The 10158-nt window shown below is 49.3% G+C and overlaps 1 long non-coding RNA gene across 1 annotated transcript; it reads right to left on the bottom strand.

The window, feature by feature from the left end:
- Window positions 1–9053: 9053 nt before the first annotated feature.
- On the bottom strand, window positions 9054–9394 carry LOC132224151 (uncharacterized). The gene is made up of 2 exons (XR_009450605.1): window positions 9314–9394; window positions 9054–9248 (listed from the first exon to the last, which is right to left on the bottom strand). It is a non-coding gene; the product is annotated as an uncharacterized LOC132224151 (long non-coding RNA).
- Window positions 9395–10158: the final 764 nt, after the last annotated feature.

Genomic DNA, 10158 nt, shown 5'->3' with positions numbered 1-10158 from the left:
CCCTCACCCAGACTGTCCAGGCACCCCAGTGTGGACCCCCACCCTGATCCAGGACACCTTTCAGGGCAAACCAGCCGGCCCCATCCACGCACCAGGCCTCTACCCTATATAGTAAAAGGGTAATATGCCTCCCAGCACCTGGATCAGCATGACAGGGGGCAGCGCCCAAACCCCCTGATCGCCCTGTGGCTCTGTGTGTGACAGGGTGCGGCACCCCAACCCCCCCCCCCCGGCCCTGCTCTGTGTGTGACGGGGTAGAGCCATAACCTCCCCATCAGCCCTGCCCTGAGTGTGAGAGTGGCGGCGCCCCAACCCCCTGATCCACCCTGCTCTGTGTGTGACACGGGGGAGCTCCTCAACCCCCTGATGGGCCCCACTCTGTGCGTGACAGGGTACGGAACCCCAACCCCCCTGATGGGCCCTGCTCTGTGTGTGACAGGAGGCAGCGCCCCAACCCCCGGATTGGCCCTGCTCTGTGCGTGACAGGGGGTTGCTCCACAACCTCCCCATCGACCCTGCCTTGAGTGTGACAGGGGGCGGCGCCCCAACTCCCCAATCGGCCCTGCTCTGAGCCCGACCAGGGGCTGCACCTAGGGATTGGGCCTGCCCTCTGCCACCCGGGAGCAGGCCTAAGCCAGCAGGTCGTTATCTCCCGAGAGGTCCCAGACTGCTAGAGGGCACAGGCCGGGCTGAGGGACCTTCCCTCCCCCCCGAGTGCACAAATTTTTGTGCACCAGGCCTCTAGTCCTATATAATAATAGAGGAATATGCAAATTATCCGGGATGCCCTCACTGGTAACGACCAGAAGGAGCAAGTGGGCATGGCTGCATGGCTGCCTGCCACAGGAGGCCAGGGGACATGAGGCTGCATCAAATAAAATAAAATGCATTCACATGCCCTAAAGCACAAATGTCCCAGCAGATAACTCAATGCAGGTTATTGTGTAATCAATAAATTACACAATAAATCACAATGATTACACAATATTGATTACACAAGAAACTTATTTTCACACACACAAAAAATAAATAAATAACATCTTCATTTAAAGTTGCCCCAGTAAGGCTGCTGAGGCTTTCATCTGTCCCTTTCTACAGGGAAGACAACAGGGTCCCATGAGGAAGGGTTCCAGTTTCGTTTTCTCAGCACCCAGCTAGGAGGCCTCCCTGGGGCAGTTCTCCCCTCCCAGCCCTGTGCAGGACAGGCGCTCTCGCCCAGGAGCCCTGAAGGGAGGCAGAGCGAAATGCTTTCCCTCCAGGACCCCGCTTTCCCTGGGAGTCTGACGCAGAGGGCACTCTCTCTGGAAACCCAGAAATCTGCCTCCCGGGCAACTGCTCAGCAGCCAGTCCTGGTGAGCCGTGAAGAGGGTGACTTACCCATGTGGGTGTGTATGCTGGCAGAGGCCACACAGCTGCCATAGTTGAAGTCGTCTTCTATGGAGGACCGGGGGTAGGGGGGGATCAGAGTCGGCTAGGTCAGCAATGGAACCCCAGCTCCTCGCCGAATGACTAAAGCACATGGACCTCAACAGTCCTCAGTCACTTCCTGAGCAGCAGTCAACCCCAACGAGGATCAAACCTGAAACCTAAGTAGGTGCCCTGACAGAATGAATCCTAAACCTTTGCTGTGGCAGAGGAGCTCCCACCCACAGCAGGAGCCAGGGCACGCAAGAGGGGTTTTGTTGAGAGGCCCTGACAGGCAGCACGCAGCACAGTGGGTTAGAATCTCCTCCTGATACAGCAAGGTTATGGGTTGGATCCCTAGTCAGGGCACAGACAAGAAACAACCAAAGAGAGCATAATAAGTGGAACAACACACTGGTGTTTCTCTCACTCCCTTCCTAGCTCTAAAATAATCAATCAATAACAATTGAAATAAAAAATAAACCCTCTGGCTTGCAGAGTTGCTAAAACAGTTAGAAAGCAAAGTCCCATCCTTTCCCATTCATTCAACAAATACTTCATATGCTCCTTCAATAATCACACTGGGGATGGGTATTTGTTTTTGTTTTTTTTTGTTTTTTTTGAGGAGAGAAAAAGATGGATTTATTAACATAAGCATATATGTAAATAATAAGTATGCATAACAAGTTTACATATGAGTATGTAAATTACATATGGAGTTGGGCAAAAGTAAATTTACAGTTGTGAGTGATATTCTTTTTTTTTTTTTTTTGATTAATCCTCACCTGAGGACATTTTTGCATTTATTTATTTATTTATTTATTTATTTATTTATTTTACAAAGAGTGGAAGGGAGGTAGAAAGACAGAAACTAATGTTAGAGACATCAATTGGTTGCCTCTTGTTGAATCCCCGACCAGGGCCCCGGATTGAGCCTGCAACCCAGGTATGTGCCCTTGATCGGAATCCAACCCAGTACCCTTCAGTCTGCCTGCAGAAGCACTATCCACTTAACAAAACCAGCATTTTTTTTTCTTTTTAAGTCCTCTTCTAAGGATATGTTTTTTTTTCATTGATTCTAGATAAAGAGGAAGGGAGAGGGAAAGAGAAAGAAAAACATCGATCTGTTGCCCAAGCAATCTGACAGTGATGGAACCCACAACCTGTGTATGTGCCCTCACTAGAATCAAGCCCATGACCCTTTGGTGTGTGGGAAGACACTTTAACTACTGATCTACACTGATCAGGGCCTGGAGGTACATTTAAAAATTTTTTTTCAGATCTGCCCTGGCCAGGTTGCTCAATTGGTTGGAATCTCAACCTGTACACCAAAGGATTTCCTGTTGGATTCTAGGTTAGGGCACATACTTAGGTTTAAGTTAGTTCCCAGTGAGTCAGCAGGTGCAGAGGCACCTGGTATTTCTCTGGTATTTCTCTGTCACATGGATGTTTCTCTAAAAATCAATTTTAAAAACATCCTCAGGTGCGAATTTAAAATATATATATAAATTTTCAGATCTGAATTTTTATTTGGTTATTTTTAAATTTTATTTTTCATTTACAGTTCACATTCAATACCCTATCCTTTATAATAAAACCCTGGTCACTATGAACTGACCATCAGGGAGCATATGCTCAACTAGGAGCAGCCCCCTGGTGGTCAGTGTGCTCCCACAGGGGGAGCACAGCTCAGCCAGAAGCAAGGCTCATGGCTGGCGAGCGCAGTGGCAGTGGCAGGAGCCTCTGCAGCAGCACTAAGAAGCAGCAAGCTAAGCAGTAGGGAGCAGCAAGCAGGCAGGCAGTAAGGAGCAAGGCGTCCCAGACTGTGAGAGAGCACAGGATGGGCTGAGGGATCCCCCCCATCCCCAGTTCATACATTTCATGCACTGAGCCTCTAGTATGTATATAACTTCTTTGGCATAAAAGGAGGATGCCTAGACAGGGTCCCTTTTCAGTCTGACCTCGAGTGGGTCTGCTGTGTGCTCTACAGTCCATTGTCCTGATGCATCTTCAGCCTTCTTGATTTGTGTGCGATGAATCCAGAGCTTCTTTCCCCCAACATTGACAGCAGTTGGGGTGCTTAGGATGACCTGGAAAGGACCTTCCTACCGAGGCTCAAGAGTACCTGGATTGTGTCACTTCACCCAGACCAAATCACCAGGGGCACACACAGGTGGGCTGTTCGGGTTGGGCGTGTGAGCTTCCTGATGAGCTGCCCAGGCGATTTGGTGCACAGCCGCTGAGCTGGTCAGGAGTGCCTGTAAGGACTTGAGGAGATTTCGGTTAGATAGCGCGGCCAGCTCTTCCTCCTGCAGTGGTGGGAGGAGAGGTGGTGGTCTGCCGAACATGATTTCAAAAGGAGTCATCCCTTTTACATATGGGGTGCATGGTCCTGAACAGAGCAAAGGGGAGGAGAATTACCCAGTTTTTTCCAGTCTCTAATTTTAGTTTTGTCAATGTTTCCTTAAGAGTCCGATTCATCCTTTCTACCTGTCCAGAACTTTGAGGTCTATAATTGCAATGTAACTTCGAGGTGACCTTAAGGCCCTCAATTAGGGATTGAGTTACTTTGGCGATGAACACCGGGCCATTGTCAGACCCCATGTATAGTGGTAGGCCAAACTGGGGAGAATTTCAGAGAGGAGTTTCTTAACTACTACCTGTGCTGTCTCAGCCCTGGTCGGGTATGCCTCCGGCCACCCGGAGAAGGTGTCTACGAACACTAGGAGGTACCGGTAACCTCCTTGCCACAGGGTAATTCAGTGAAGTCCACTTCTCAGTGTTCACCGGGACTCAATCCCCGGAATGGGCTTCCTGGCGGTACCGTCACAGGTGGGCTTGAGTTTACCTGGGTACAAACTTGGCACCTTCTGGCTATATCCTGGGTTATTTGATGTACCCTTGGTATGTAGTATTCCCTTCCCAGGAGTTCAGCTAGTTTGGTTCCTCCCAGGTGAGTACTTTGGTGTATCTGGGAGGTGATGATTCGGTCCAAAGCCTCTGGAAAAAAAGGCCTTCCATCTGGTAATAGTAGCCATCCCTGGGAAGTCCCTTTTGGGTGTAATTTTGTGGCTGTTTCCTTTTCTTCTGAGGTGTAAACAGGGTTTGGCTGTAGATTCCGGGGTGGTACTGCTACCAGTACTTCAAGTGGCCCTACTGGTCTTTTTGTAGTCTCTTTGGCTGTTTTGTCTGCAAACTGGTTTCCCTGGGCCACAGGGGAGTCATCCTTTTGATGCCCTTTGCAATGGATTACTGCCACCTCCTTGGGCCCCCATATGGCAGAGAGGAGGTTTAATATTTCTTGAGCATTTTTAATGTCCTTGCCTCCTGAGGTTAATAACCCTCTTTCTTGGTATAGAGCCCCATGGACATGTACAGTGGTAAAGGCATATCTGCTATCTGTATAAACGTTGACTCTCTTGTCCTTCCCCCACCGCAGGGCCTGTGTGAGGGCTATCAATTCAGCCTTCTGAGCAGAAGTGCCATGTCCTAAGGCTTGTGCTCAGATGACTTGATTCCTTGTAACCACTGCTGCCCCGGCGTACCAGACACCATTCGCAATGAAGCTATTTCAATCTGTAAATAGCGTCTCTTCGGGGTTGACAAGGGGTTGATCAGTAAGATCAGCCTGTAGAGATGTGAGAGCCATCAGGGTGTTTTCACAGTCGTGGATGAGGGGCTCTGCCCCTTCATCCGGTAAGAGAGTGGCTGGGTTTAGGGCAGCAGTCTTTAGAAAACTCACCCTGTGAGGGTCTAATAAGAATACTTGGTATTGAGTAATGTGGGCATTCGATAGCCAGCATTCTAGGGGACTGCGCAACAGAGTCTCTACCAAGTGGGGTGACACCACCTGTAGATCTTGCCCAAAAGTTAATTTAGAAGCCTCTTTAACCAGTATTGCCGTTGCTGCTATTGCCTTTAGGCAGCTTGGCCACCCTACAGCCACTGGGTCTAGTCTTTTTGACAAGTAGGCAACCGGCCTCTTCCAGGGTCCCAGAGTTTGCGTTAGGACTCTTTTCACCACGCCTCGGGATTCAACCACATAGAGCTGGAACGGTTTGATGAGGTCAGGGAGGGCTAAGGCTGGGGCACTTATTAGGGCCTGTTGTAGTTGCTGATAGGCCCTATCTTCTACTTTTGTCCAGTTTAGGTCAGGGTCCTTGCCCCCTGTGGCTGAGTACAGAGGCTTTGCATTTTCAGCAAAACCTAGAATCCAAAGCCTACAATACCCTACCACCCCAAGGAATTCTCGTACCTGTCACTTCGTCTTGGGGGTCTGGATAGAGAGTATTGCCTGGATTCTACTGTGGGAGAGGGTCCTCTTACCTTCCTCTATGTGATATCCGAGGTAAGTTACCCTGGTGGCACAGAGTTAGGCCTTCTTAGCGGAGACTCGGTATCCGAGGCTGTCCAATGTCAGCAGCAGATCCCGTGTAGCCTGACTGCAGTCTTCCTCTTTCTCAGTGGCCAGTAGGAGGTCATCAATATACTGGAGCAGGGTGACACCTAGATGGCTGTGGCGATATTCTTTAAGGTCTTGGTTAAGGGCCTCATTGAATATAGTGGGGGAGTTCTTAAATACCTGAGGGAGTCTGGTCCAAGTAAATTGTCCTGACTCTCCCTCCTCTGGGTCTGTCTACTCAAAATCAAAAATTGGTTGACTCTGGAGTGCCAAGGGAAGGGAGAAGAAAGCATCCTTCAAGTTTAGGACAGTATAATACCGGTGGTTTGGCCAAAGTAAGCTTAGGAGAGTATAAGGGTTAGGCACGGTAGAATGGATAGTTTCTACTCTTTTGTTTACCTCACTTAAATCTTGAACGGGGCTAAAGTCTTCCGTTCCTGGTTTCTGGACAGGTAGTAAAGGGGTGTTCCATGCTGACTGGCAAGGTATTAGGATTCCCGCCTTTCTCAGTCTCTGTATGTGTTTGGCTATGCCCAACTTTGCCTTCTGGCTCATCGGGTATTGCCTGACCCAAATCGGAGTGGCAGTGCTGGTGAGCTGGATCACTATGGAAGGCCAGTGTCTCACCAGCCCAGGTGGATTCCCCTCAGTCCAAACTCCGGGTATCTCTTTTTGGAGCTTTCGGAGGTAGGGGTCTTTTGAGGGGGTCTTTGAAATCCCTTCATGTAGCCTGAATTCCTCCTGTAAAGGGCAGATGAGGAGTAAAACTGTTCCCTCCGGCTCTGTGGGCGGTTGGAGGAGTACCCAAGGTCCTTCCCCTCCTTCAAAGGAAATAGTGGCTCAGAGTTTGTTGAGTAAGTCTCTTCCCAGAAGTGAGTAGGGGCATTCGGGCATTACAAGAAAAGAGTGGGTAACTGTGCCTGCCTCTAGGTTGGTGATTAGTCCCTGAGTCCAGGGGTAGGATTTTACTCTCCCTGTTGCCCCTTGAATGGTGGTTCTGGACTTCGAGACCGGGCCAGCTGGGTGTTGTAGTACTGAAAACGTGGCTCCAGTGTCTACGAGGAAATCCACTGGTTTGCCACCAATGTTCAACATTACCCTGGGCTCCTGGGGGCCTACAGAGCCCTGATGCCCTCAGTCCACCTCCTCAACCAGCACTGGGTTTTCCTACATCTCCGGTCTTTCGGGGTATTCCCTTTTCCAGTGTCCTTCCTTTTACAGTAATCACATTGGTTCTTCCCCAGCCTGGCCCTTTGGCTTTGTCTCTTTTCCTGTCTTTCCTCCTGGTGCCTTGCCTTGATCCCTTCCCCTTGTTCATGGGTAGTAAGATCTTTGCTATTTTGGTATTTAGGTTTGCAGTTTGGTCTTCCCGATTATTGAAAACCTTCTGGGCAACCTCGATCAGTTCTGAGAGTGATTTCCCCTCAAAGCCTTCTAACTTTTGTAACTTTTTTCTAATGTCTGGGGCCGACTGGGACACGAACGAGATGTTAATGGCCCGCCGATTTTCTGGGGCATCAGGGTCAATTGGGGTATATACCCGGTATGCCTCACAAAGCCTCTCTAAAAAAGACAGCTGGGCTTTCACTCGGTCGCTGCACGGTCTCTGTTACCTTGGAGAGATTAGTGGGCTTCTGAGCGGCAGCTCAGATGGCGTTGAGGAGAGTCTGGCGATACCTGTTGAGAGCCTCCTTCCCTTGGTCCAAATTGTGGTCCCACTGTGGCCTTCCAGCTGGAAAAATGCCTCTATCCTTCCAGGATCAGCGGCAGGCTATCCGTCCGGCCCAAGGACCAGCTTTCTTTCTTCATTTCTTACTCTCTCCCTCTCCTCTGAGGTGAAGAGAGTCTGAAGTAATTGCTGACAGTCGTCCCAGGTCGGCTGGTGAGTGAAGAAAACCGACTCAAGGAGGGAGACCAAACTCTGGGGGTTTTGAGAAAAGGACGGATTTTGATTCTTCCAGTTATACAGATCACTAGTGGAAAAGGGGACATAAATCATAAAAGGTCGACTGTCCTGCTCTAAGTCCAGGGGGGCTGCCTGATGTAATGGCAGCAAGGGGGCTGGCCCACTTGGAGAAGCCTCCTCAGTCCCTCTCTGGGGGTCCCCTGGAGGTCCATAAGAGGCCCTGGTCCTAGTGTGGGGTGGACTAAAAGGGTTTCTGGCCGACAGAGTTTGTGCAGGTGGCCATGGCAGAGGTTGTGGCAGCGGCGGGGAACTCAACTCCGCAGCCTGCCCGGCACCAGGGAGTGGGGCCTGAGGGGCCGGGGGAGAAAGGGGAGAAGCCCCTGGAAGACCTGCTCTGGCTTTCGCCTCTGGACTTAGACCTGGGCCAGGAATAGTACCCGGGGGAGGCTGGGGAGATGACTCCACAGGAGCCGTGGGTCCGCTTCCCTAGGGTGTCCCAGGTGGGGGGACATAAGGTGGAGGCTGTCGTCCTGAGACCTCATCCTTGGGGGTCATTGGGCAAGACCTTAGGGTCTGTCTTTTTTCCGCCTTTTGGAGGCTCTGTCAGCAAAATAGTCTGTCTCTGTCCCAATTTTTCTTCTGGGCATTGGCATTTCTTTAACCACTGGGGTTTCTCAGTGAGGATGTCTACCCATATCTGGATGTAGGGAATTTGGTCAGGGTGGCCAGGATGACCGTAAACAATGTGATGAACCCAATATGCCATCCATAGATCAAAAGATCCGTTGGATGGCCACCCAACCCCAAACGTAGGCCACTCTCGTTCACAAAATTTCTGTAAATCAAAATAATTAACGGGGTGACATAGTCCTCTCCTTGCCTCTTGAAGTCCTGAAAATTCTCAAGAAAACATTGTAAGGGGGTCGACGAAGACGACTGACCCTGACCCATTTTGACAAAGACAAAGACAGCAAAGAACAAAGACAAAACAAACCAAACAAATGCAACCTAAGGTTGCCCAGACCAGGACCCCCAGGCGCCATAGCGTCTGGGCGGTCTGACTCTGGGGTTCAGCTGCGTCCAGCCCTCTTTTGAGTCCTAAAAGGAACATTCCACAGACAGATACCAGATTCTTACCTCCCCACTGGAGGTCCAGGTTGTTTTTCGTTTTCGGATTGCAGTTTTGGGAGGAAAACACTCTGCCTCCCTGGGACCCAGGACGGAGACTGGAGTGTCCTCGCCTGGGGCGTCCGGGGTGTCCACCGGCAACTCGGCTGGAGTGGATCTCGCTGGAGGCCTCCAAATGTAATAGGGCGACCCACAGAGACGACCACCAGGGACTCAGATCAAGATTTAGGAGCCTTTATTAAGCTGGCCAGCGACTACACTTACAGCACCCTGCCGAAGCAAAGGCTGAACTGCAGTGCCGACTATAGGAGTTACAGCGTTTTTATTTGCAAAAACCACAAAGTTAGTTACAAAGCCTTGTTTACACAATTTGTTCCCAACACAGTACAGCATCAGTACAGTGACCACCTTCCTATCTATGTGTTCTAGGAACAGAGAGCACAGTGTGCCCCACCTGGCCGAAGCACCAGCACATTCCTATCTATGTGTTCTAGGAACAGAGAGCACAGCATGCCCTGCCTGGCCGAAGCACCAGATATGCATCCCAGCACATTATTTATCAGTTTATTTTGTTCATTAGGTTCCTTTACACTTATTTTGATTTTTAGATTCAATTGTTGATAGATATGTATTTATTGCCATTTTATTGTTCATATTTTTTATCTTAAGGAAGACCCAACATTTCAAGTAATACTGGTTTGGTGGTGATGAACTCCTTTAGCATTTTCTTGTCTAGGAAGCTCTTTATCTGTCCTTCCATTCTAAATTATAGCTTTACTGGGTAGAGTAATCTTGGTTTTAGGTCCTTGATTTTAATCATTTTGATTATTTCTTGCCACTCTCTTATGGTCTGCAAAGTTTCTGTTGAGAAATCAGATGACAATCATATGGGCAGTCCCTTGTAGGTAACTAACTGCTTTTCTCTTGCTGATTTTAAGATTCTCTCTTTGTCTTTAAGCTTTGGCATCTTAATTATGATGTGTCTTGGTGTGGGACTCTTTTGGTTCCTCTTGTTTGGGACTCTCTGGACTTCCTGGACTTGTAAGTTTATTTTTTTTAATATATTTTATTGATTTTTTACAGAGAGGAAGGGAGAGGGAGAGAGAGTTAGAAACATTGATGAGAGAGAAGCATCGATCAGCTGCCTCCTGCACACCCTCTACTGGGGATGTGCCCACAACCAAGGTACATGCCCTTGACTGGAATCGAACCTGGGACCCTTCAGTCCCCAGGCTGATGCTCTATCCATTGTGCCACAGTGGTCAGGGCAAAGTCTATTTTTTTTTAACCAGACAGATAAAATTTTCTGATATTATTT

This window comes from Myotis daubentonii, chromosome X, assembly GCF_963259705.1.
Source record: "Myotis daubentonii chromosome X, mMyoDau2.1, whole genome shotgun sequence".
In the NCBI taxonomy this organism is placed as follows: domain Eukaryota; kingdom Metazoa; phylum Chordata; class Mammalia; order Chiroptera; family Vespertilionidae; genus Myotis; species Myotis daubentonii.
The sequence above is the reverse complement of the archived record's forward strand: the minus strand, read 5'-3'. Positions and strand labels throughout refer to the sequence as shown.